Source organism: Pantherophis guttatus, chromosome 1 (genome assembly GCF_059756535.1).
Source record: "Pantherophis guttatus breed Tessera chromosome 1, ASM5975653v1, whole genome shotgun sequence".
NCBI lineage: Eukaryota > Metazoa > Chordata > Lepidosauria > Squamata > Colubridae > Pantherophis > Pantherophis guttatus.
In genome coordinates, this window is record NC_142063.1 from 136,543,941 (window position 1) to 136,570,736 (window position 26,796).

A 26,796-nucleotide genomic window follows, 5' to 3' on the forward strand; every position below is an offset into this window, starting at 1 on the left:
GCTTCCCAGGGTTTGGCTTGTTGATTATATTTTAATTCAGTTTTGCTTTTGTATTATTGCAAACCACTCAGAACCTTTTTAAAATTGGGCAGCATATAAATTGCAAAACAAAACAGAAAGGTTGCACGGTTACAATGTTGGCATTCCAATCAAACAAAATATAGAAGTTTTCAACCTTTAAAAGGCTTTTATTTTATGATATAAAATGATCAAATGTTAGCAAGGACATGAAATGTAAAGGCACTGCTATTGTTCTTGAACTTTTCAAAGCTTTGCAAGCTATTTCACTTCTCTCTTAAAACTGTGTTCTTTTCAAAAAGATTATTCAGGAGGAAGTGAACAAAATGTAACTTCTGAAGCCACAGATTATCTAATAATTCTCTATTATTATGAATATAAGATCCAAAAGAGAACATAAGTCTCTCTGCATCCACTGCCTTAATTCCCCTCCCATCTCTCTTTTAGAAATCTTCAGGATTTGTATTGTTCAAAGAATTGATTTTTTTTTGCACATAGGGACTAAGATTTGTTACATTAAAAATGTTTTTAACAGAGTTGGCATTTTCAATTGTCCCCATTCAGCTGTGCCTGCCAGATCTATTAATAAGTACACATATAAAAGTCTAATTTAATCAGATTGATATTATAGAATATACATAAATGCTCTACTGGCATGATGATAAAAGAATTTTGTTTTTTACTCTTTTCAAATCATGCTTCATACAATTCCCATGGGTTACGACAGGAATTTTTTAAACTGCAGCCGACTAGTTTGTTTGCAGTGGTCCAGAGATAAGCAGTACAATAACTTTTAATCACCTAGCATTAGTGTTATTTATTTTATTATAAAGTCCCATCAGATTCCTGGGTAATGTTTCTTATTTTTTTTTTTTTGCCCAAAGCAGTGAACATGCATAGAAAACAACCAAAATAAAAGCCAAACACACAGGCCTTGTGCTACCTACAAGCCCATTAATAAATTAGAACTGTGAATATTGATATGCCTGGATCAAAAATATATCCCTTATTCTTTGTTTCCTAAAAAAAAAAAATGAAAAGAAAAAAAGAAATGAAAAAGAAAGATATGGGAGGGAGGGAGAATCAGATGTGTCCTCTTATGTCTCCAGCGCTGTTTCTAAGCAACTGGTTTTTTTTCTTTTCTTTTATAAGATTTCTTCTCAGAGCTATGTACGCCTGAGGCGTATCTACTACCACCAGAAAAAGGCCTTTACAACCAAGTGTTTGGGAAGCCCGGAACAAAAATCAATGCTCTCTTCAGTCATTAAAAGCTACTTGAGTGCTCAAGTTCCTTCAGGTTCCCTTCTACGCCAATTAGCCTGAAACCACCTTTTGTCCCTTCAAAAGCATAAACAGGCTATGCCTTTGAACACTTGGTGGGCAGGGAGAGTACAAAATCACCATCTAGTTTTGTGTAACACAGAGAAGTTTATAAGCAGAATGCCGAGGCATGAAAAATTATGGGAATTTTTTCCCACATATAAGTCTTTGGTACTAGAAGTGGAAAAGGGGTGGGTGGGAATTATATCTAAAAAGTTTCCAAAGTTTATTTTATTTGTTCATGCTTTTTTTTTTTTTTTAAATTTGATTTATATGCCACCCTTCTCCGAAAACTCAGGGCGGCTTACAATGTGCTCAGCAATAGCCTTCATCCTTTTTGTATATTTATACAAAGTCAGCTTATTGCCCCCACAAATTGGGTCCTCAATTTACCTACCTTAGAAAGGATGGAAGGCTGAGTCAACCTTGAGCCTTGGCGCGATTCGAATCCTGCAGTAATTGCAGGCAGCTGGTCTTAATAACCAGCTTAATAACAGGGTGCCTTAAACCCCTGTACTACCAAGGCTCTTCATGTTTGAGCATTAAAAAAAAAATCATGATAGCTTAGGAGATGTTGTTTGCTATTCTTCATTTCTTTCATTCGGGGTTTAAGCAGCTCCTGTAATACAAATGGGAATCTTGTTTCCAAATCTGTACAAACAAATAATTAGACTTGGGGCTAATCTTTAGATTTTAAAAACACAATCTGAACAAATGGTATTACTGTGACTAACATGGAATGTATGTTATTTCAGAACAATTATACTAAAATGTGGATTGAAATTGAGAAGGGCATGCTAAGATAGGAGAAATCTGTCATCGGGAGAATTTCTGTGATTAAAGAAAATGAATGCATTGCTTAGAATTTTCTTTTTCTTTTTTTAAAAAAAATCAAACAATATTTGTTGCTCCAAGCCATGAAGGGTTTTAAAGTTAAAATCAGCAGCTTGAATTGGACCCAGAAGCAAACTGATGCTTGTTTGTGGAGCAGAGATGTAACATTCACCGCTGTGGTACAGTGGTTAGAGTGCGGTACTGCAGGCTATTTCTGCTGACTGATGGCTGCTTGCAATTTGCCAGTTTGAATCTCACCAGGCTCAAGGTTGACTCAGCCTTCCATTCTTCCAAGGTGGGTAAAATGACCCAGATTGTTGACGGCAGTAGGCTGATTCTGTAAACTGCTTAGAGAGGGCTGTAAAGCACTATGAAGTGGTATATAAGTGTGAGTGCTATTGTTATCCTAGAAGCACATAATTCTGCTGCATTCTGCACTAGCTGAACCTTCCAAATACTCTTATGGGCAGCCCCATGTACAGCACATTATAGTAGTCCAATCTGGAGGTGACTAGGGCATGAGTGACTGTGAGCAGAGCCTAATTCTGTATTTAGAATATTCATAAAAGAACTATTGTAATGCAAAGAACATATATCTTCCTTTGAGCATTAGCTAATCAATATTTTATCTATTATCACTACAAGATGCTTGCACCCAAGTTGCAAAAGTAAGCATTCAGCACCCCATTGGAAAACATAAAGCATTATGGAAAAAATATATTCCGTATTCTCTTATATAGCAAGATGTTACTTACTAAAACGTATGCAATTGGAAAATGAAAGTTGACCAAAAACTTTAGAAACCTTCAACTCTTACATTTCAGCACATGTAAGAAGAGAGCATGGTGCTATTAATGAACCTTGATCCATAAGTGTCTCATGGAGAACAACTGAAAAAAAATTGCATACTCAGTACAATATATCCTAGAAGAATTTTTATATGGATACAATCCAAAACCCTTAAAAGGCACCCCCAGTGTAATTTTCATAGTACCTTTATGGATTTTTGGTTTAATAATTTCCTGATTTTATGTTGGAACAGAAATTGAGACATTTATTCAGAGCACAGCTCTGCCTCCTGCTCCACTATCATCATTTGTCCTTCCAGGGATCCCTTTGTATGATTGCTTCCTTTCTAACTCTGGGGTGTAACAAAAATAAGTGTGTCCCCATTGTGTAAGGGACGCATAATATTTCTTACTGTCAAAGAATTATATAATGCCATATCCTGTCCCTGTAGTGTAGAGGTGTGTGGAGATAGGAAAATCAGCTCCTTCTTTTTTCATCTGTGAGGAGACTGAACAATCTTGCAAAAGATTAATAATATTATTTTAAATTTATTAGCTGTTCAAATCCAGTGGGTTCTATTTTGTGCCTGAACTCTTAGCAGTAGTTGTCTAAATTATTGATTCCTTTCTTTTAGACATTATTTCCTTCTTATAACAGCTTTGGCAACCATTAGGTTTTTTTTTTTTTTTGTAGAATTCAAGGTATTGATTATGTCCCCTACAGCTCTACAAATCTTGGGATTAGATGTTCTAAAGGTTATATGTTCCCATCTGGGTATGAATGTCTTTAAAATATATATATTCCTGCTATCTTGACAGTAGTGGGGGGAGGGTTTTGCGGGAAGACAAGGGCCTTCCTGGATCGTTTAATAAATTCTGAATCTGCCTCTTACCAATTTCTGAAGGTTAACAAAATAACACATATGTCTCAAAGAAAATGAAGCATGTGAAGGTGGTTCACATTAGCATGTGAAACCAAGTCACATCTTTTACAACATTAGGATGATTCTGATAAAGGAGAATGTTTATATTTTGGGGTTAAAATGAAGGTTCTTGTTGCTCTCTGAGATCAGACAATCAATCAAGAAACAAACAAGATCCCAGTCAAGAAAATGCCAGTCAAGCTACCGATACACATCCCAACCAGTGGTGGGTTTCAAAAATTTTTACTATCGGTTCTGTGAGTGTGGCTTGGTGGGCGTGGCATGGCTTGGTGGACGTGACTTGGTGGGTGTGGCAGGGGAAGGATACTGTAAAATCTCCATTTCCACCCCACTCCAGGGGAAGTTTACTGCAAAATCCCCATTTCCTCCCGATCAGCTGAGACTTGGGAGGCAGAGAATAGATGGGGGTGGGGCCAGTCAGAATTTTTACTATTGGTTCTCCAAACTACTCAAAATTTCCATTACCGTTTCTCCAGAACTGGTCAGAACCTGCTGAAACCCACCTCTGGTCCCAACCAACTACTTTTGGACCAGTAGAACCTGCAAGACCACTCCCACTAACACTGACAGTGGAAGCCACTAGAATATAAAGTGAAACCCACTCCTTACTAGCACTGGTGATTTTACCTTGTTTGGTAATGAAATGTTTGCATTAAAACTACCAACCAGAGAGAGCACCAAGGACCCCTCACTGGGATGATTGTTTGAAAAGTTGATCCTTAGACTTAGAATAACTTTATTGTCACTTTGAATGTACACTGATCAGCATACATTAACATGAAATTTCATTGCATACAGCTCTCAAAGGGTCTCCACCTCCCATACACACTACATAAACATGACAAAATAAATAAATAAATAAATAAATAAATAAATAAATAAATAAATACAAAATTATGTATATACCCATATATATTATATGACATAGAGAAACAACACAGTCTAGTTAGGATGTATACATATTACATGGCGAGAAGAAACAAATCTTGCGAGTTTAGCAGACAGATGGCATAGGGAACAAAGCTGTTACAGAATCTGGTAGTCCTGCTAGAAACACTTCAAAACCTCTTCCCAGAGAGGAGCAACATAAACAGACTGTGAAGTGGGTGTGTGGGGTCTCTAACATCCTATCTTCCTTCCCACAAATGTGTATCCACACCTACGTTGTAGTTGATCTCACTAGAAGCACTGTCTGTGGATAGATAGCATCCAGCAAGTGGGGACAAATTTCAAAGCATCAATACGAGAATACCAAGGACACAGCTGCTTTAACTTTTCCAAAGAAATGTGCTTTGCTTACATTAATACACTTTACAAAGTGCCTTTTTGGAATGCTTTGCGCACCCCTAGAGTGCAGGTCATCAGTAAGATCAGAGAATAAAAGTTTGTGAATTAAGATGAGGCTTTGTTGAAATATCATTCAATTTGCTGTCTTTACATCTAATCCATTATTGATCTAGCAATTTAAAAGTTGTCTGTCATCCTATCATTCTGTTCGCGATGATTGTTCTCTTTTTCTGATGATTGCTTTTTAGACGTTTCAGAAATAAGCATTTCTCACACAGTAATCTTTCCTTTTTTAAAAAAAAAAAAATCCATGAGATGTGGATCAGCCTTAGCAAAACATAGCATTCCAACGGGCGGAAAAAGCTACTCAAATCATTTCATATGCATCTATTAATCTGAAGTATCTTACTCATGAATACCTCTCAGGATTTCTGCAGCTAAAGTATAAAAATGTTTTTACAGTAATAAATAAAATTTGTCCAGTAGGTTTATATGTACATTTCCTGCATTTCTTTAGCAGAAATGGTCCAAGACTTTCAACCACTTTTTTTTTGCCAGCCTATAGAAGTGGTTGTTGCTTTCCTACTTTCAGTCTGCCTCCAGACACCTTTTCTATGAACTCCTGTTTATGTAGAATCTTGTTGCTAAGGCCATATTTAAGGCTGTTCTCCATCTGCACTTAAATACAATATGAATATGCCAAGGAACCATCTGCTTTTTGCTGTCTCACATGAGGTTGCCTTCATTTCATCCTTCAAAGGAATCAATATTACACCAGCTTCCTAAGTTAATTCAGAGGTTCCTTTTGGCTTATGCCTAGAGTTGCGTGAATAAAGTTTTAGCTTTATTTCCTTGCAAAACTGTTGTTGACTGTGCTGTTGCTCTTTCCAATTTTTTTTTTTAAAAATTATGGAATGTTAAAATTTAGAATAATCTGCTAACTTTAAAATACTGAAAAAATAAATATAAAAATTTATATGTTGTAATCAGATTTGTGTATAATTTTGCTACGTGAAAATAAAGTTTTAAATATGATTTTAATAACTGCAAATCTTGTGATTGATCAAATGATCCAAATAATGTGTAAACCTGGTCTTCAGCAAGAGACAGGGGAGAATTGAATACTCTGGTGTAAGGCCCAAAGGTATGAAATTATAAGAGGAAACAGAATATACTGTATTGTGAAAGATAGATTTTGTGGTTATAAGAAGCTCTAGAGAAGAAGAAAGGAGGAGGAAGAGGGGGGAGGGGGAGGAGAAGGATTGTGGTAGACTTTTCAGGCAGGTGAAGATGGCAATTTATTTATTTATTTATTTATTTATTTATTTATTTATTTATTTATTTATTTATTTATTTAATTTTATTTCTATACCGCCCTTCTCCTCCGGGACTCAGGGCGGTGTACAGCCAAGATAAAACATTGCATATAAAATTTAAAGACAATTTAAAAAATAATTAAATAATTTCGGCCCAAGATTTAAAAACAACCCAATTAAAACCGAATTCAATTAAAACTGAGGGGATGGGATCAAGCCAGCCCGGCTAGATGGAATAGGTGTGTTTTCAGGGCCTGACGAAAAGTCCGGAGGTCTGATATCGTGCGTATCTCAGGGGGTAGGTCATTCCAGAGGGCAGGTGCTGCCACAGAGAAGGCTCTCCCCCTGGGGGTCACCAGCTGGCACTGTCTGGCCGATGGCACCCTGGGGAGGCCCTCTCTGTGCAAGGGAACCGGTCGGTAGGAGGCTATTGGCGGCAGAAGGCGGTCTCGCAGATACCCCGGCCCTAAGCCATTAGGCCTAAGCCTAATTCCAAGTAATCTACAGATGGCAGGCGTAGTAGGAGAACAATTCTGGGTAATCAACAGATGCTTAGGTGGTCAGAAACAAACAGTAACACCAAGACATCAAATGGGTAGAATGGTTCAACATTCACTGCTGAATAAAGCATTAGTCATACCTGTTGGAATCTGTATATAACTGAGGAAAAAAAATGTGTGCAAGAATTAGTGCTACATTTAGCAAAATATTTTGCTTTTTCAGACATTGGATCACTCCCCTGTTGCTTCTTCTAAATTTTATTCAGTCTTGTGTTGACAGACACATCAATTATAGTCACTCTTTGCAAATGCATTTAAAGAAATCACAGGCCTTTCTTGAGGCAATCTATTTTTTTAAAAAAATCCCTGATTTCTCTAATTAGGTTTCCATTAGAACCCCAGCTAATAAATGAGAGGAACTAAAGATAATGTGGAGAAATGTGCAAAAGAATAAGAAATAAATAAACAATAAATAAATCATAGCAGATAGTTCATTAATTTCTGGCTCCTGTAATATACTAATTCCAGTGCCTTGGTATGCATAAAGAAGGGAAGTAAAGTTCAGGAGTTTTTCACAATTCACAAGATATCTGACAAAGAAAGAAGCATTGCATTCCAATATTACAAAGACAACCCTATGACTCATGGATTTCAATCTGATATTGGGGTGCAAATAGAAAAGACCAGTTTGCATCATTATATAAGGCACCTTCCTTCATTTTTTTTCACCATTATGTATTGTGGAAGGGCATCTGAAGAAATCAGTTCTCAAGGATTTTAAAAAGTTTGAAGGTATAATTATTCACTGCTCTTTTCTTTCCAATAAAATGAAGAGAAGTCAGTTGAACATCTCCTATGGGTTAACCCATTTCTCAGAAGTTTCATTTAAGGGATTCAAGGGCAACCAAAGCAGTGCCCATTGCTACAGGCTCTCTTCACCTGGCGCCATCCTTGAGATCTTGTAGGCAGTTATTAAAAATTGAACTTTTTCAAACACCTTTCAGTAGCATTACCTCATCTTTTCCTGTTCTTACTTTTTTGTCTCTCCTACTTTGGTTTCCTTTTTGTGTTTTGGAGTGTATTTTGTTTCCATTCTGTTGTTTGTACTGTGAGATACTGTGAGTGCCAATATTGAGGCAAGATTCAAATAAAAAATGCTTCCAAAAACATGCCTCAAGATCTAGTGTTCTCCTTCACTAAGAGCTATAAAGGCTTCCTATCTTGAAAGCTCATGCAAGGAAAGAAAACCACTTTTCTAATTGCCTAAACCATCATAACTCATCCTCATCCCTATTTTTATAATAGTAGCAGGGATCCCTTCTTTCCCTTTCTTTATGGTAGTTGTCACCATAGGTCTTCAAAGTGAGTGCATTAGGGCACTAAACGTGATTTGAGACAAACTGAAAGACAGAGAATGTGAGGTAAAGGATAAGTTTACCTCAGGAATTATCTTTGGGTGTTAGACTGAGGACACCCAAATTCAAGTCCACCCTCAGCCTTGAAAGCTCAGTGGGAGACTTTGAGCAGTCATTCACCCTTAGACCAATCTAACTCACAAGACGATGGTTAGGGGAAAAATGGAAGACACCGTGGTATGAATGCTTGGGGAGAGATGAGATACTCTAACTTGTAAAGGTTAATAATTAGATATAAACTAGATAATTACAGATTACAGATTAACAGAGTTGGAAAGGACCTTGTAGGTCATCTAGTCCAATGCCCTGCCCAAACAGACCCTACACCATTTTTGACAGATGACAATCCAGTCTCTTCTTGAAAGCGTCCAATAATGAAGGTCCCACAACTTCAGAAAGCAAAGCTGTTCCGCTGGTTAATTGCTCTCACTGTCAGAATTTTTTTCCTTGTTTCCAGGTTGAATCTCTCCTTGTTCTAATTAATTAATGAATCTAATCTAATGAATCTAACTAATTAATAATTTCACATCTCCTTTCTACCGGAAATCATCATGTTTGCCTTAAATAAACTATTTCCAGTCCACCTTTGTATATCTTTTTTTAAAAAAGAAAAATTAGTTTTTCAATCTTCAGTATAATCATTATTTTATGTTTTCAAGGTCATATACTCACATTTATGGTGGAATGTCATACCAAACTAAATCAGTTAATTATATAATATAAGTGTATAATTAAAAAATATTTTAAATTAATTTTAATGTGTTAATGTCAATTTTATATCGTGTATATGCATGTAGGGATGTTATTTTCTCAGGGTTCAGGGTTTAGAAGCATAGTAGAAAAAAAAATCTCTCTCTTAATTTGGGAAAATGTGATGCAAAAAGAAAGAGTGTCCCAACCTCTCAGAAGCTGCACAATGGGGGGGGGAGGAAAGATGTAGGTCAAAATGTAAAGAAGTTGTGTGAATACATCTACTGCTTTGAATCAATTCAAGTCACTAGAGCTGAAAGGATTACATACCAGGATCTTAAAGGAACTGATGGGTGTGATGTCAGAATCATATTGACTGCAATCTCTGAGAATTTCTGGATTATAGGGGAAGTGCCAGAATATTGGAGAAAATCTAATATTTCTCCAATCTTTAAGAGGAGGAAAACATGGACTCATGAAACTATAGATCAATCTAGAAAAGATTATTAAGCCTGAAAACACAAAGAAAAGAACAAAACAATTACTAGATGGATTTGTTAAAAATAGGTCATGACAAAAAAATGTATTTTTTTTTTTGACAAAATAACTAAATTAGTAGAACAAGGGACTGCTGTGGATGTAGTACATTTAGGCTTTGATAAGTCATTTGAGAAAGTTGACCTTGATGATATTCTTGATAAAATGGTATGATGTGGAATGGATGCATTCATTACCAGATGGCTTTGCAATTAACAACAATGTTCCATATATACTCCTTAGTGAAACTCTGTGTATATGAAAAGTAATATGCAATGGAGCACTTTGGGGTTCTATCCTAACTCAGCACTTCAACATTTTTATAAATTGTTTAGACAAGGAGGGAGAAGGCCAAATTTGCTAAAAATTCAAAGTGGAGAGGGATTATTAACACCTCAGAATATAGGCTCAAGGCTCAAAAGGAGTTTGATAGACTTGAATTTAGGACTTTTCTAAAATGCAATCCAATGCAAGAAATGTAAGGTTCCAAATTTAGGTCAGAAAAAAAAAAGGAGATGTACTGATACAAAATTGATTCAATGGTGCTACTTGAGAAAAGTTTGTGAAAGTAGAAATTGGTAGATCATAGATTAAACACGAGCCTGCTGTATGCTGAAGCTGCCAAAACAGCCAATGCAATATTGAGCTGCATCAACACAGGTATAATGTCGAGATCACAGGAAGTAATAATTCAAACCTATATTGGTTGGACTGTACTGGAATATTATGTCTAGTTTTGGAAACTGCAAAGAAGAACTGCAAAGAGATCAATGAAAAATGACAAAGATGGTAAAGGACTTGGAGACTATATCCAAGAAAGAATAGTTAAAAGCACTAACTGTTTGCCCTTAAGAAGGAAAAACTAAGAGCGGACATTTATAGAAAGAGATTCAAATCAGAAATAAGGGAGCATTTCCCGACTATGAGGATGATTAAGGAATGGAACAATCTACTTCTGAAAATCATGGATGCTCCATCACTGGAGGTTTTAAAACAAAAGCTGGAAAGCCATTTGTCAGCGATTATCTGAGAATTCCTGCTCTGGACAAGAAGTTGGACTAAAAGACCTCTAAAGTCTATTCTAATCCTATGATTCTATGATGATCATGAGTTGATATTGATTAGAAGCTATAGAGCTGTATATACAGTAGTTTTTCCCCACCAGCTAATTACTTTCCTATGCTTCCACTTTTGCAGATCTCAATCAGTATTTATAAACATGTCCAGCTTCAAAATACCTGACATTGTCTTGTCCATTTACAGCTTTTTTTTTTTACACTCTTACAATCTTTTACAATCTCACAAGTCTTGGGAGGGAGGAATTATTGTGTAATTCATTCACAGAAATTAAATATTTTACAAAGCAATAGAGGTAGACAACAATTCAGATTCAAACCTAGTATTTTTTTTCTGATATAAAGAACCAGTAAGTAGTAAGAGACTATAAGCTCTTGTTTCATCTTTTTCATTTTTTGTGAATAGAAATTCGGTAACTCTGTTTTAAGTTTGTATTTTGGTTTACTATGACATCTGAATCTGGCTACCTATAATGATCAGTAACTAGAAATGGCCTCCACATTATGATTTGAAATCAAGGTTGGAAAAACCAAAACTATGACTTCCAACTCCCTTTGGTGCAGTAGAATAAGGCATTAACATCAAACCTCAACTTTTTACTTTTACATAATAGTTTAAACTAGTCATTCCTATAACAACAAATCTATCTAATCAGTAAAACCCAAAATCAAAGTTTCATTCTTTTCTACCTCAAGCACAAAGTCCAGAAGCGGTTTCCAGGAAGAAATAAAAGTATTGGCATAGGACCTAGTTATCTTCGAGACTGCCTGCTGCTACCGACGGCCTCCCATTGACCTGTGCGCTCCCACAGAGAGGGCCTCCTCGGGGTGCCATCAGCCAAACAATGTAGGCTGGTGACCCCCAGGGGGAGGGCCTTCTCTGTGGGGGCACCTACCCTCTGGAATCAGCTGTCCCCAGAGATAAGGAGAATCCAAGACCTCGGTGCCTTCCGCCGTGCCCTTAAAACCTTCGTTTTCCAGCAAGCCGGGCTGGCCTAACACTTTTTTAAATGTTTTTAATTGTTTGTTATTATTTTTAATCATGGGGCCAAATTTATATATACCTTTTTAATTGTATTTTAATGTTTGTAGTTTATGCTTTTACTTGGCTGTTCACCGCCCTGAGTCCTCAGGGAGAAGGGCGGTATACAAATTTAAAAATAAATAAATAAATAAATAAATAAATAAATAAATAAATAAATAAATAAATAAATAAATTTGTTTTTTTCCTCTCTGATCAAAGCAGTCAATTTAACCATCTCTGCTAACTCCATTAATTTTTGCAGCCATTAGTCCATTGTGAGGATCGAAATGTCCTTCCATTTCTGTGCATAGAGTAGTCTTACTGCCGTCAGCATATATAAGAGAGTCAGAGGTCAATGCCTTTTCTTTCTTTTTCCTCTTCTTTTCCTCACCTTTCCCTTCCCTATTTTGCCTACTATTTGCTATAGACAACTGATGAATTGTGACCCAGTAGAGTCTCAGTAGAGTCTGGAAAAATCATACCTGCAGTTCTCACTTTGTTAAAATATACGTTATGCAGCATGTCTCACTGAACTAATCCAGAAATGATATCAGATTATTAATTCTATATTCCATCACATTCATGACTGACAGAAGACATTTGTTATGCTATTGCAGCGGTTAGAGGAGGTAGAACCGAAACCTGATTTTACTTTTTTCCAATTTCTTGGCCTCTACATATATCAGACATTTCACCTCTGTGTGACAGTGGACCTAATTGGAAACCAGCATTAATTCAGACAGCAGATACCCTATTTGCATTTCTATTGAAAATTGGCATGATGAAAATCCGAGAACAGTGCTTTAGTTTATTGCCTCTTTTGGCTGCTGACCCCGTTTTCTCATGTGTTGCCCTGTTAGTCTTTCATATTTAAAAAAAAATGGGCCACCTATCTACAGACAAAATGTGGGCCTTTTCACATTTTGCTTTTTTTATTGAGTAAATAGGGGAAGTCAAAAATGTAATTATGGATCTGTAGAATATAAATCATCTCTATTGTATATTGTAAAAACAAAGCAAACAAAATTTTATAAAAAAGATCTTAAGATGCATTCTCGTGTTCTTTTTTTAATAAAAGTTTTCTAAGTGGAGGCCACAATGTCAGTTGAGTTGGAGTCCTTGAATCGTCTTAGAAAATATTACAATAGATTTTTATAGAAAAAAATGTTATTATAATAAAAGCTTTTTTAATATAATTCTTCAAATCAAGTAGATTTCAGTCAATCACAACTGTCTTTATCATAGCTATGGGCACGGTGTAGTTGCAAAGAATGCTACCACGTTTCATCATAACCGTCTTCTTTGTGATCAAGCCAATTGGTATCTAATTCATTGATGTGAGCAATGACATTCATACATCCACAGATATCTTATGCATCTTTCTTAAACTTGCTAATCATTTCTTAAATGGAAACTAAAGGAATCAGATCTGATCCCTTTATGTGTGGGTGTTCAGTGTACTGATACTATTGAGCAAAAGCTCTCAAAACATATACAATTCTCCCTGTTATCTAAACCAAGGTGATTCAAAATTATTTTGAATAGGGAAAAAATTCTGTCCGGTTTATTTAAAGCTCGTGGCTTTATTGCATTTGCTAACTGGAATACAGTCCTACAGAGATCAAGGAATAGCATTAAAACCTGCTTAAATATCCCCCCTTTTGTTTATCTAGAACCTATCTAGTCTAAGCTGCAAGGCAGAGATATTTCATTTTACCAAGGATTAACATTTAGGACTATGTGCAGAGATTATTCCTGGATTGCAAAGAACCCTGGAGCAAAAGATACAGATATGCCGGTCTTCCACAATCACTAAACTATTTAATCTGCTTACCTGGATTTATAGTGAAGATCAAAATAAATAGGAATGATATATTTGTTTTTGGGTTTATTTTTAAATGCAACTATCTAGGAGATTTCTCACAAAGCAGCAAAATACTGGTGCTACCAAGCCTCTTATATCTTTGCTAAACTCACCTCATAGAATGGTGTGCCAGACTGAGCTACAAAGAGATGTTATATGTATTGTATATTGAGGAAAATAAAGCCACTTGAATCTGAACCTCTCTTTCTCTGTTCCATTTTCTTTCCGTCCATAAAAAGAGAGAAATGCTAATCAATGTGGCTGCATTGGATAACATCTTGTGTAGGAAGAGTAGCTGTCTTTATGGGCAATCCATATATTTCACTAAGACTGCTGCTCAACTAGTTTTACACAACTGAAAATAATGAGCTTCAATGAAAATACAGAGAACCTTGCAAAATATATTTTACTTACATAACTGAGTAACGTTCCATTAGATGCTTAACAATGTGATTTTTTGTACTTTGAACATGTGGGGGGGAGGACTGTATATTTAACATGCTTTTGTTTCCTCCAAATACAGCTGCACACACACACACACACACACACACACGCTTAATTCTTAGACTTTATTGTATTGATCTGAAAGGAAACAGTCTTCACAGTTTTGGCCCTAACACATATATTGAAGAATCATATGAAAAGGACAATGGTCAATGTTTGATATGCTTCATCAACATATAGATTGCCTATTATGTCACAAATAGTATATACACATTGTGAGCCTTTAATATGGCCTAAAGATTTTTGTATGAAACAGTTTAGTTTCTCAAATCAATGTCCCCTGCATGGGCTACTTATGTGAAGGACCTCACAAGTATAAACAAAAGTGCAGCTTTATCAGTGGTTACCATCTTCTAAGGTCTCTCCCCAGCCTTGTCTCAGTGAATAAAGGTCTAATCAGAGAGCTGGTCTTACCCATAGAGGTTCTTCTTTGTAATTTTGGAATACTACTCAATCTTTCCATGGGTCTCTTGTCATAAATAAAGTTGGCTTAAGAGTCCTTCATAACTTCCATTTACATACATTTATTCATCTTTGTACAATACTTTTATATACCTACACAATGTGTGTGTGTGTGTGTGTGTGTGTGTATAAGATAAAGGTTCCCCTCACAATATGTTCTAGTCGTTCCTGACTCTAGGGAGTGGTGCTCATCTCGGTTTCAAAGCCCAAGAGCCAGTGCTGTCCGAAGACATCTCCGTGGTCATGTGGCCAGCATGACTAAATGCTAAAGGCACACGGAATGCTGTTACCTTCCCACCAAAGGTGGTCCCTATTTTTCTACTTGCATTTTTTATGTGCTTTCGAACTGCTAGGTTGGCAGAAGCTGGGACAAGTAATGGGAGCTCACCCCATTACGCAGCACTAGGGATTCAAACCACTGAACTGTCAATCTTTCGATTGACAAGTTCAGTGTCTTAGCCACTGAGCCACTGTGTCATAGATAGATAGATAGATAGATAGATAGATAGATAGATAGATAGAGATAGATATAGATATAGATATAGATATAGATATATAGATATATAGATATATAGATATATAGATATCTACACACACACACATGAAAAACTTTCATGAAAAACATTGCAATCATCAGTGAAGGACAAATGATTAGGAAAGGTGTTTTAACCTCTTTTCCATTTCGCTATTCTTCCTCTGAAATTCTATCCCATCCCTCATTTGTTTTTTTTCCTCAACAAGCAAAAATATATATATTAACCTGCATCTCAGGTAAGATAATTTGAGGAAAGGAATGGCAATAGTTAAGATAAGCAATTTCTCCAAGTACCGTTCCTCTACTTCTGATCCCCATTTCCTGTAGATGGTTTGACATTAATGATTTGGAGAAAATATTAACAAATCTCCATGTAATATGCAGGTTTGATTTAAAGGGTGATAAATCTTCCTTCTCTGCATAGGCTGCATCTCTGTCAAAGAACATAGAGGTATAAATCCCACAGAATAAAAACAAATGTCTGTTAAGATTTGTTTTTGTGGAAGATCTTTTTCCATCGTTTGATGAAAAGACCGAAAGGTGATGGCAACTGGATGTCCACAGAAGTAGCACTTTTTTTTCTGTGCTTGGTATGGACAAGTCAGCATCCAAAAGGTAAAGGTAAAGGTTCCCCTTGCACATTCATGCTAGTCATTCCCAACTCTAGGGGGTGGTGCTCATCTCCGTTTCTACGCTGAAGAGCCAGTGCCTGTCTGATGACAATTCCGTGGTCATGTGGCTGGCATGACTAAATGCCAAAGGCACATGAAACGCTGTTACCTTCCCACCAAATAAGGTGGTCCCTATTTTTCTACTTGCATTTTTTACATGCTTTCAAACTGGTAGGTTGGCAGAAGCTGGGGCAAGTAACGGGAGCTCACACTGTTACGTGACGCTAGGGATTCGAACCACCAAACTGCCAACCTTTCTGATCGACAAACTCAGCGTCTTAGCCACTAAGCCACTGTGTCCCCCAGCATCCAAAAACATAACAACAAATCAGAAGAACAAAGAAGAGATGGAGTGAGGTGAGAGAATAGAGAAAAGAGATGGAGAAGAGATTGAAGAACAAAAGAAGAAAAAAGGGTAGATACAGTACATTCTTCCTCAAAAAATAGAAGTGAGAATTCCAAGAAAGTGGGCAGAGAAGTCACACTCTTTATCAAAGGCTTTTTTACCATTTTCTTTCAAAGATTCCTAGATTATATTTTAGTAATCTGAGACTAAAATGATGCCTATCATTATACAGACTATTAGGAAAAAAAAATTCCTCTTTGAATTCTTAGCAAGAATTGTGACACTGGTTCACAATAATGCTATGTCCAAGCCAGTGATGGGTTGCTCCCGGTTTGCACCGGTTCTATAGAACCAGTAGTAAAACCAGCAGGAGGCTCCGCCCACTGACCCTGACATCATCAAAATGCTTCTGTGTGCGCGCGGCCCCATTGTGAACTGGTAGTAAAGGTAAGTAGAACCCACCCCTAGTCCAAGTCATACCCTTGCTGGAAAGATAAATATCAAAATCCCTATCATTATACTCCCCCCTCCAAAAAAATCCTTGATAATCTTACCTAATTGGGCAAGGAAACATCTGCAAGGAAACCACCAAGTTCAGAGAGCACCAAAAACCCCACAGAAATATTTAGCTTTTAATACTATACTAACTTCCATCTTTTATTAAATCTGTGTTCTGACAAAGAATATTAGAAAATAAAACATATAAATATAATATTCTTTGCAAGTCCTTTGGTGGCATCTGGCTTAGAAGGAGCTGCTGCTGCTGCACTAACTTTACAAGGTCTTGAAGATGACCTTTGTCAGTTTGGCTGACCACTTTAATAAGGATTGTTTGTTCGTTTGTTTGTTATAGGATACCTGACATTCTCTACATGTTTGGATACTCCACCAGCTAAGACTTATGCATAGTCAGAAAGTTTAATTATATGGCTATCCTTTCTATATCACTCATTGACATCAGGAAAAATAAGCCATGTTTAACAGGGCAACTGAAAAATTATATTAGAAATTGCAATTTAGCCAAGGTTTTTAATTTATTAATTTTAATCCCTTTAGTATAAGATATAAACAATATGTAAGACAAAACAGAAGGGGAACTTATTCAACAATCAAATAAAATGAGTATTGAACAAATGTCAGGATAACAAATGTGATCACTACTATATATCAAATATAACTACAGAATGTATTTGGACAACTTCAAAACTGTGCCATGTTTCACCGATAGATGAATATATGAAAGTTAACATGCCTACAAATAAATATGCTAAACCGCATATAAATTTGGAACAATATGAAACAACTTCCATCTGTGTACGTGTTGGAATTGAATTAAGTGTCTTGAATTGCAGAGAAAGAATATAGAACAGGCTATTCAGCTCTCTGGATTCAAACTGGAAAAGTAGCTACAGAATATGGGGGGTGTTTATGCAGCACTTATTGGCAACTGCTTAAAGCAGCTACATCTTTTTCTAGCTTCCTTCAGAAGTATCCTTAAAGTTTAAAGAAGGGCTTTAATGAGACTTTCAAAGAACATGTCATTATGTTTCCAGCTTGTTATGACTAGAGGATAGAAATAACTGTTTTAGTCAATAGCAGAATATTTGCTGTTTCAAAATCTTCTAAATCATCTTTGGCAAGAATTTCTCAAACATCATGTAATATACATGGGTACTTCAAAACCTCTAGTTCCTCTCCTTATTGTCTCTTCCACAACATTGTACAAAATGGAATCAGCTGATTATTTTACTTTATTCTATCATTCATTTAGGCAAAACCCATCCAAGCTTTTATTCCGTCTCTGAATAATTTTGTTTTAATTCATTAAATATGAGAGTAACATTTAAGAATAACAATTATCATAAGATAAACCTCCAAGTGCTTCAATGACCCTCTAAAAGGATGCAAATGACCAGCTGTCTGCAAGGAATATAAACCCTTCCATTCCCCACTAGGCCTAGATGACTGAAAATCTCTACGGACTTTTGGCTATACAGTTTGGGATGAACACCCTTTGAGTGGTGTGGGAGTAGGAATGGATTTTTTTGGGGGGGAATTGCAGACTACAGGAACCAGGAGCACTATTCAGGTCACCCTGAGGACACAGATAAACCTCCAACTGCTCCAAAGACCCTCTAAAAGGATGCAAATGACCAGCTGTCTACAAGGAATATAAATCCTTCCATTCCCCACTATCCTGTCAGAGCTGAGGAAGCTTCTTGGATGAGAAGCGAAACATCTTCAAAGAAAAGGCAAGAAGGCCCAGTTGCCTCCTGGAGAAGCACCTTTGGGAAAACCATGGCCTGGATGACTGAGAATCTGTACAGAATTATCATAAAGTTATGCATATAACAATTAACCTAATAAGGCTATACATAGCACAATAACATAAACAGATTAACAAATAAGAGTTGGCTCCATTTTTATATATTATGAAAGATTAACACCAAATGGATTTTCAAAAAAAAACAACATATGTATTATTTATCACACAAAATGACTAAAGTCTTCCAGGGTTACTAATTGCCAGATTACATTCAAGTAATAATCAGCAGGGCTCCGCTTTATCACAATTGTGTTTGTGATCACATTTGTATCACCAGTGTAACCATCAATCACTTTGGCCAGATCTTGAACCATAAAAGCCAATGCATCTACTGAATCCAGTTTATAATTTCACATAGTTGAAAATACAAAAGTATGCCTCCTCCCCCTTACATGTATAGTCATATACTTTTGTCCACTTTAAATTATTTTGCTTGACTTAAAGCATATTAAGTTTTGTGTTCTTATTACTATTTGTACAGTCCATTTTTATTCCTCTGTAGGAACATTACTTCTGACCTTTATCAGCCTACTGCAGTTCTTTCACAAACTATTCATTGTAGCATCGTTACTAATTCAAGCATTGTTGAATGGAGATTCTGCATATAAAAGATAATTAAAATCACTTGGTGTTCATAACCATTCTGAAGCTTTTGGGTTTCATTTTCAGAATACCTGAACAACTAGAGCAGCTGGCGGTTTCATTCAAGCTGTGAAGACACACAGAACTGACACAAAGAAGGCCCAGTCAAAGGCTGATAGACTCCACTAATTGATTCAATTTATTCTAGGCCTTATCCAGGTAATTGAAGCCACTAGGAGACTTTCAGTTGACTTTGAAAGTGACTGAATGAGATACTTTCTACTTATTCAAAGCAGTCCTTTTTACTAAAATAAATCTAATTATTTTGTGCTCCTGTAATTATCCGTTACTTAAGAAATGTGCCTGGTACTTAATACAATAACAGAATAGGTACATCTGGCTTCTATGTTTAATGTATTAATGCCCTAAAGTTCACTTGGGAATAGTGAGATGAATAAAGAATTAGGTTTCAGGACAGATGTGGGATGGAAATGGCATTGGTCATGCCTTTTGATGTTCTCCGGCAAGAGTGGGATGGGGTAGTGCATCTGTGCTCTCCTCTACTTGATCTCTTGGAGGCTTTCAATACCATCAACCATGCTATCCTTCTGGAATGGAATACCTATGAATACTTTTGCTGGACAAATAATTCAATTGCAACTGTAGGGATCACAATGACTCAAAGACCAGCCCAAAGGTAAATGACCTAGAAATGAATTCTTTAACATTGCCAGTTTTAGCGACCAGCCCAAATGAGCAATGGTTGGAAATATCAGTTGGGAAAAACCAATAAATGTATTTAATTGATCCTAGGCTACTCGCCTTTATTTAAAAAATTCAGTTTCTCTTCTGAGGAAACTAAAAAAAAAAAGATCAAGGTAGGAAGTAAAACTGTGCAGAAAATGCAACCTTTGAACTGTCAGTTAAACCAATTTTATTTCATCAGATTTCACCTCTTAATATTTTGGGGAGAGATTTAAGGTGGAAACTTCAAGCCACTATTTTTTACAGTAAACATGGAACTTATATTGAAATGCTATTATGTTGTATGATAAAATTGGCTTTGGTAATGCAAACTGATGAAGATCAAGTTTCTTTAGATTTACAGGATTTCTTATGGGGAACTAGTGAGACTAATATCTTGGAATAGAAAGACAATGTATATGAACTCAATTGCCATAATGGTAGGTAGAATCATTAACTCTTTTTTCTTAAATACTGAAACAAGATCTTTAGCCTGACCAGCAAAAGAGGAATGTAAAAAGGATACCAAATACTTCTTCACCTAGCAGAGAAAGGCTACAAGATTATACCATCTAAACCAGGGGTGTCCAACTCACATCGTCACGGTGGTGTCACGTGACGTATCAGGACTTCCCCCCCACTTCGCTAAACCGGGTGTGGGCATGGCCAGCACAATTGGTGTCGGGAGTTTGATAACTCTGATTTAAAGTATAATATGGTAAGCAAAAAGTACATTATTTGGGATATGTTTTGAATAAAAGAACTTGAGAATTGACTCAAAAAAGAAAAAAAATGACTTTATAGTAACCAGTCAGATCAGTCACCAATCAAGAGGTATGGGTGATGTTGGGTACTGCAGGATTTTGCTGATTATGAATACCAGCATTTGGAAAATTGACAGCTGACATACTTCTAAAGAAATACAGAACCAGTACCCTGGTGATGTGGTATTGGCCTTTACCTTGAATCTGTATGTGCCACATGAAGTTGAGGCCTTGTGACATAGAACCTGACACAAACATTTATCAACCAGAGACTTACTAAATATGAGACTACCTTCTTAGCAGCAGAAAAAAAAAAGACAAATCCACAGCTATACAGTAATACCTTAATTCCAGCCACTCTGTTGCCCTTACCTAATGAGGGAGAAACATATGATTGTTTATTTTATTTATTTATTTATTTATTCAATTTATATACCGCCCTTCTCCTGGTGGACTCAGGGCGGTGCACAGCCAAAACTAAAATACATAACAATACAAAATTTAAAATTAATTAAAAGAATTATATACTTTGGCCCGAATTAAAACAGTGCGAATTAAAACCCATTAACAAATTAAAACTAAACAATTAATAACCATTAAAAACTAAAAAAGGGGGGCGGGGTTCACGCCAGCCCTGCTTGCTGGAAAAGAAGAGTTTTCAGGGCTCGGCGAAAGACCCGAAGATCCGATATCCTTCTTATCTCCGGGGGCAAATCATTCCAGAGGGCGGGGGCTGCCACAGAGAAGGCCCTCCCCCTGGGGGTCGCCAGCTGACATTGCCTGGCCGACGGCACCCTGAGGAGTCCCTCTCTGTGGGAGCGTACTGGACGGTGGGAGGCTATCGGCGGCAGAAGGCGGTCCCGCAAGTACCCAGGTCCTATGCCATGGAGCGCTTTAAAGGTGGTAACCAACACCTTGAAGCGCACCCGGAAGACCACTGGAAGCCAATGCAGCTCACGCAGGAGAGGTGTCACATGGGAGCGACCCCTCGCTCCCATAATCCCCCGTGCGGCTGCATTCTGCACCAGTTGGAGCCTCCGGGTACTCCTCAGGGGGAGCCCCATGTAGAGAGCATTACAGTAGTCCAGGCGGGAAGTGACGAGTGCCTGAGTGACTGTGCGTAAGGAATCCCGATCCAGAAAGGGACGCAACTGGCGAATCAGGCGAACCTGATAAAAAGCCCCCCTGGCCACGGCCGTCATATGCTCTTCTAAAGACAGCCATGCATCGAAAAGTAATCATACTTTCAGAAACTGTATAGACCAGTGATGGCTAACCTTTTTGCCACTGCGTGCCAGGAGCGGGGTGGGGGGGTGAGGTGGTGGGGGTCATGCACGTGCATGCCCACACCCATAATCCTATGCACCCTGCCCCTGTGCATGCGTGCACGCTCCCCCTGCTCCCCACGCTCCTGGCACGCGATGGCACGGGAGGCCCATTTTTTGCTCCCCCCAGCCTCCAAAGCCTTTCTAGGAGTCTGGGGAGGGCAAAAATGGCCTTTCCCCGCCCGGAGGCCCTCTGGAGGACAAAAACAGCCTATTTGCCAACTTCTGGTGCCACCGGAGCGGAGCTCGCGTGCCCACCGATATGGCTACACATGCCACCTGTGGCATGCGTGCCATAGGTTCGCCATCATGGGTATAGACTGTTCTAATTTAAATTATGTTGCTAGATGTTGGCCTAATATTTTTAAACATGAATCTTCAAATATAAAGGCTCAGAAAAGATATATAGCAGGGCTGTCAAACTCCCGGCATGTGGGCCGGATGCGTCACATGCTGGCCACACCCACGCCCGGTTTAGCAAATGGGAAAAAAAGTCCTGATAGGTCACGTGATGCCACTGTGACGATGTGAGTTTGACACCCCTGTCATCACCAAGGCAGAAGTGCTAAAGGCAGGACTTCTGCCTAAAAGCCTAAGTGCACAAGCTGCTAAATGGATTGCTCTGCTACGGGCTTCCAAATCATCGAACATTTAAGAGTTAATATTTCCACTCCTTCTAAGAATGCCTTCAGAATATGCTATGCAACAGGTGCTCTGTGGAAGCACAAGGGATTTGTTACCTCTGCGGGGAGAAAGCTTTCCAGTGTAGAGCCAATCTAAGAGAGCTTGAGGGCAATTATGCTTGCTCAGCAGGTGGAATGTCCCGAAAGGGAAATTAAACTTCTGTTAGGGAAATTGTATATGTAAATCCAATTAAAATGGCTTGACGTACTGCCTCTTGTTTTGTTTAAGTTAAGAAATACAGCGCTAACTAATATCCATGTTTCACTCTATGCAATGTTTTTCGGCCATTCATCACTCTGATGAAAAGGTACTTGCTACGCTCTAATTTGTTGTTTGAGCAATTGTGGCAATGAAACTATATAATAAGTGGAAAAAAATTTTTTTAAAGTATTTTTAACATCAAATGTGATAAAGTGAAAAGGCAGCGTTTGTGAAGGCAAACATCTGTGTGCAAATATCTGGAAAAGCAGAGGAAAGGCCTGATGAGAAGGGAATAATTTCTAAAAGGGAAAGGGAAAACACGGATAGACCAGTTCTTATGAAGGCCAGCAAACCTTACAGGAATTGGAAAGGCAAGAAGATATTATGGTAGCCACAGAGTCACCCTATGGCCCCTATTGCCAAACTACTTTAAGCTGAACTGGAATTTCTGAATTTGGTTCCAGAAATAGCTGGGAACATTATGGAAGAAGAATACCTTAAACTGCAGAGCACTGCCCTTAGAATGCAGAGTCCAAAATTGCATTCAGACTGATGCAGAATGTTCATATGTAAGTGCTCAAAGAATAAATGAAATGGGCTATGTGAGGTGAAGATGTTAAGTCAGACGTATAACAAGTATAAGAATATCCATACAATAAATCTGCCATGTGCACATAAGAAAGGTTGAACCTGAAACCAAAGATACAGATAAAGCAAACAGTTCAACATAAATGTACACATTTACAAATGCATGCAGATAAATACACATCCAAAAGAATTTCCTTTCAATGTTTCTCTATTCAAGTGATAGTAAAGAAATGTCTACCCAAAATGCTGTTTGCTCAAAAAAGGAATCCTATAATCTTTTACTCTGGAGATCTATTATAGTAGTATAATTGATACAAGAGCAGCCTTCTTTTACTTGATATGTAATACACCATATACTTTTTCAGAGCGAAGCAACAATACAGAAAGACTGGGATGTATATAAACCCTACTATTTTCTTTAAAATGATAAACAGTGTAGTTGAATTTGGAATATATTTATCACCTGAATAGACTAAGAAGAGAGACATTAAAAGAAGGTTTCTGTGGGAGTGCAACCAATAAATAAACATCAGACAGTAAACTGTCAAAGGATTTCAGTCTTTCCATTAGGGTTTGGTACTTTATTTTTTAATTAAAGGAAGAAAATACAGTTTTAAAAAGTTATCATTAATCCCAGTTCAATATATGTTGATTTTTCTAATGTTTCAATTAAAATTGCATCCATGTAATCAACGTGGACAAATTATTTAATGTGATAATCTACCACAAAACATGTGCAATTCAGACCTGCATCATTTATAATTTATCTAATATAATGCAACCCAACAACCTTTTATTATGGCTTCCCTGAACTTTACAATTTCCCCAAAGCCCACAAAATGGGGGTTTAATGAATCTTTCATGCAAGCTTACCAAATCAGAACTTAACAAGAAAGTCATCTCTATGGATCTGATGAAATGGATAAAAGAATTTTTTTCCCCCTTTATTTAAATTCTTCTGACCTTTCCAGGCATGTTCTGACTTCCAGTAAGTGAGAAGAAGTTTGAAATAGATATTCTAAGTTTGAAATGGGCTCATTTCAAGTTTGATTTTTTTTTCTAGAATAGTAAAAGCAGCCAGTTATAAACTACAGGTAGTCCTTGACTCCCAAGAGTTCATTTAGTGGCCATTCAAAAGTTACAATGGCACTGAAAAAAGTGACTTATGACTATTTTTTACACTTACAACCATTGCAACATCCCGTGATCAAAATTCAGAGGCCAATGGACATGCAACGGACATGCAACAATTTATAATGGTTGCAGTGTTCCAGGGTCATGTGATCACTTTTTGTGACCTTTTGATAAGCAAAGTCAAAGGGGAAGCCAGATTCACTTAACAACCATCTTACTAACTTAACAACTGCAGTGATTCAATTAACAACTGTGGCAAGAAAGGTCATAAAACGGGGCAAAATTCACTTAACTGTCTCACTTAGCAACATAACTTTTGCGCTCCATTGTGATCGTATGTCGAGGACTATCTGTATTGTTTCAATCTAAAAATACGTGTTTTATGCTTAGGAAGGAAGCATTTTCCAGTCAGAGCTTCACTTATGCAGAGACACTGTGTCGTAAATAATCATATCATCTGAAAAGGTTCATAGACAACAACTTTGTCTATGTGTCACAACTTTGCGCTTTCCCAAATTGAAGAGAAAGGAAATCTTCCCCAAATGTCTTCTCTTATAACATTTGATGATAATCATGATTAACCCATATAAACATCTTTAGAGCTGCTTTTTTCCTTGTATGCTGTTACTTGGAGAAACAAGTAACAAGTATTCTTATCTATTGAGATCATTTTAGTGGGCAAGAAAATTGCCATTTTATTTGGTGACTATGTGATTCTATCGATGGGTGTATCTAGTTAGATGGTAGACTGTATTACCTTAAGGACTAGGCAGCTCCTTAAATTAAATCTCCAAAAGGTGTTTTGAGAGATATGAGAGTATGAATATAATAAATGTCATACAGCTGCTGCAATATTCTGGGAAAAGGCACTTCCTCTATGAGACATTGCCAACAGATGTTACACTCATCCTCCGGGCTGCCAGGAGTCTCTAGTAACAAGATCTTCTCAGAGAGGATAAGCAGGCGGCTGTCATTAATGAGTAAGTGCAAAGCATATAAGGTAGGAAGTTCATTACTCAAAGGGAAGCATGGGAAAAGTGAGGACTAATTTAGAGAAGATACTTGTCTGATTTAGACTTGTAACTTAGTGGCTGCCATATATATAATGGCTGTCGTCCCAGAGTTACATTAAAATTTAGCCCTAGGTGTGTTATTTCGAGTCATTTGGAAGCTTCAGCTAAGTTCACACCTGCCTTGAGAGGAAAGCTGATGAAGCTTCTTTTGGATTTGAATCTGGAGTCTTGCACAGCCTTAATTACTGTATTGTGCCTACGTACGATCAAATTCTCGCTAGCTCATGGCAGGATGATGCAGATAATCAGATTAGAAGTAGTTACACGCACAGTGTCTTTGATTATTACCCCCTGATGAATATGATTGATTGCAGCAATGTACGCCACAATTATGGAATATATATTTTTGAAAAGTAACAAAACTAGCAATATATTGCTTCGGAGAATGTTACACATATTCAGTCTTTTGAGGTGTGATGATATTAATACAGTCTTTTGGGTGGTATCCTTATCTGTCGTTTTAATTGAATGCTTCTGGGGTGGGGTGCAGGGTTAAGGTAGAATATTTAATTAGGCATTGTGATGTTACCATTATTCTATAGTTTGGTATGGCCATAATTGGGTTTTGGATAGCAAGTTTTGAAAGGCCAGATAAACGAAAATCAGATTTCATGAGAAAATTAGAAAAGAAATACAAATCATGTAGATATATGTCCCTTTCAAGAAACACCACAAAAAGAGAAAGCCTCTCAACTTACAAAAAATCATTTAGTAACTGTTTGAAATTACAAGGGCACTGGAAAAAGCGACTTATGAGAGTTTTTCACAGTTAGAACCATTGCAGCATCCCATGGTCACATGATCAAAATTTGGATGCTTGGCAATGATTCATATTTATGACCGTTGCAGTGTCCCGGGGGGGGGGTCATGTGATCACCTTTTGCAACCTTCTGACAAGCAAAGTCAATGGGGAAGGCAGATTCACTTAACAACCCTTTCACTAACTTAACAATTGCAGTGATTCAGTTAACAACGGTGGCAAGAAAGGTATAAAATGGGCAAAACTCACTTAACAACTGCCTCACTTACCAATTGGGCTCAATTGTGGTAGTAAGTCAAGTACTACTTGTAAAAAAAATCCTGGTGCTACATAAGGGTAACTAGCAATTTAAAGGTTAATGAGAATTTGGGGGGAAAAAATTATGCAATCCTGAGCTGCAGGATGTGTTTAAGGAAAAGATTAATGTATCCAGATTTGAGTTTTGTTAGCATACTTCCTATCTCAGGGATCTAGTTTTAACCTT

General features: G+C 37.3%; 1 protein-coding gene across 4 annotated transcripts in view; it reads right to left on the reverse strand.

The window, feature by feature from the left end:
- The window catches only part of LRP1B (LDL receptor related protein 1B), a 986,195-nt gene that overhangs the window by 468,520 nt on the left and 490,879 nt on the right, over positions 1 to 26,796 (reverse strand). The window lies entirely within an intron of this gene.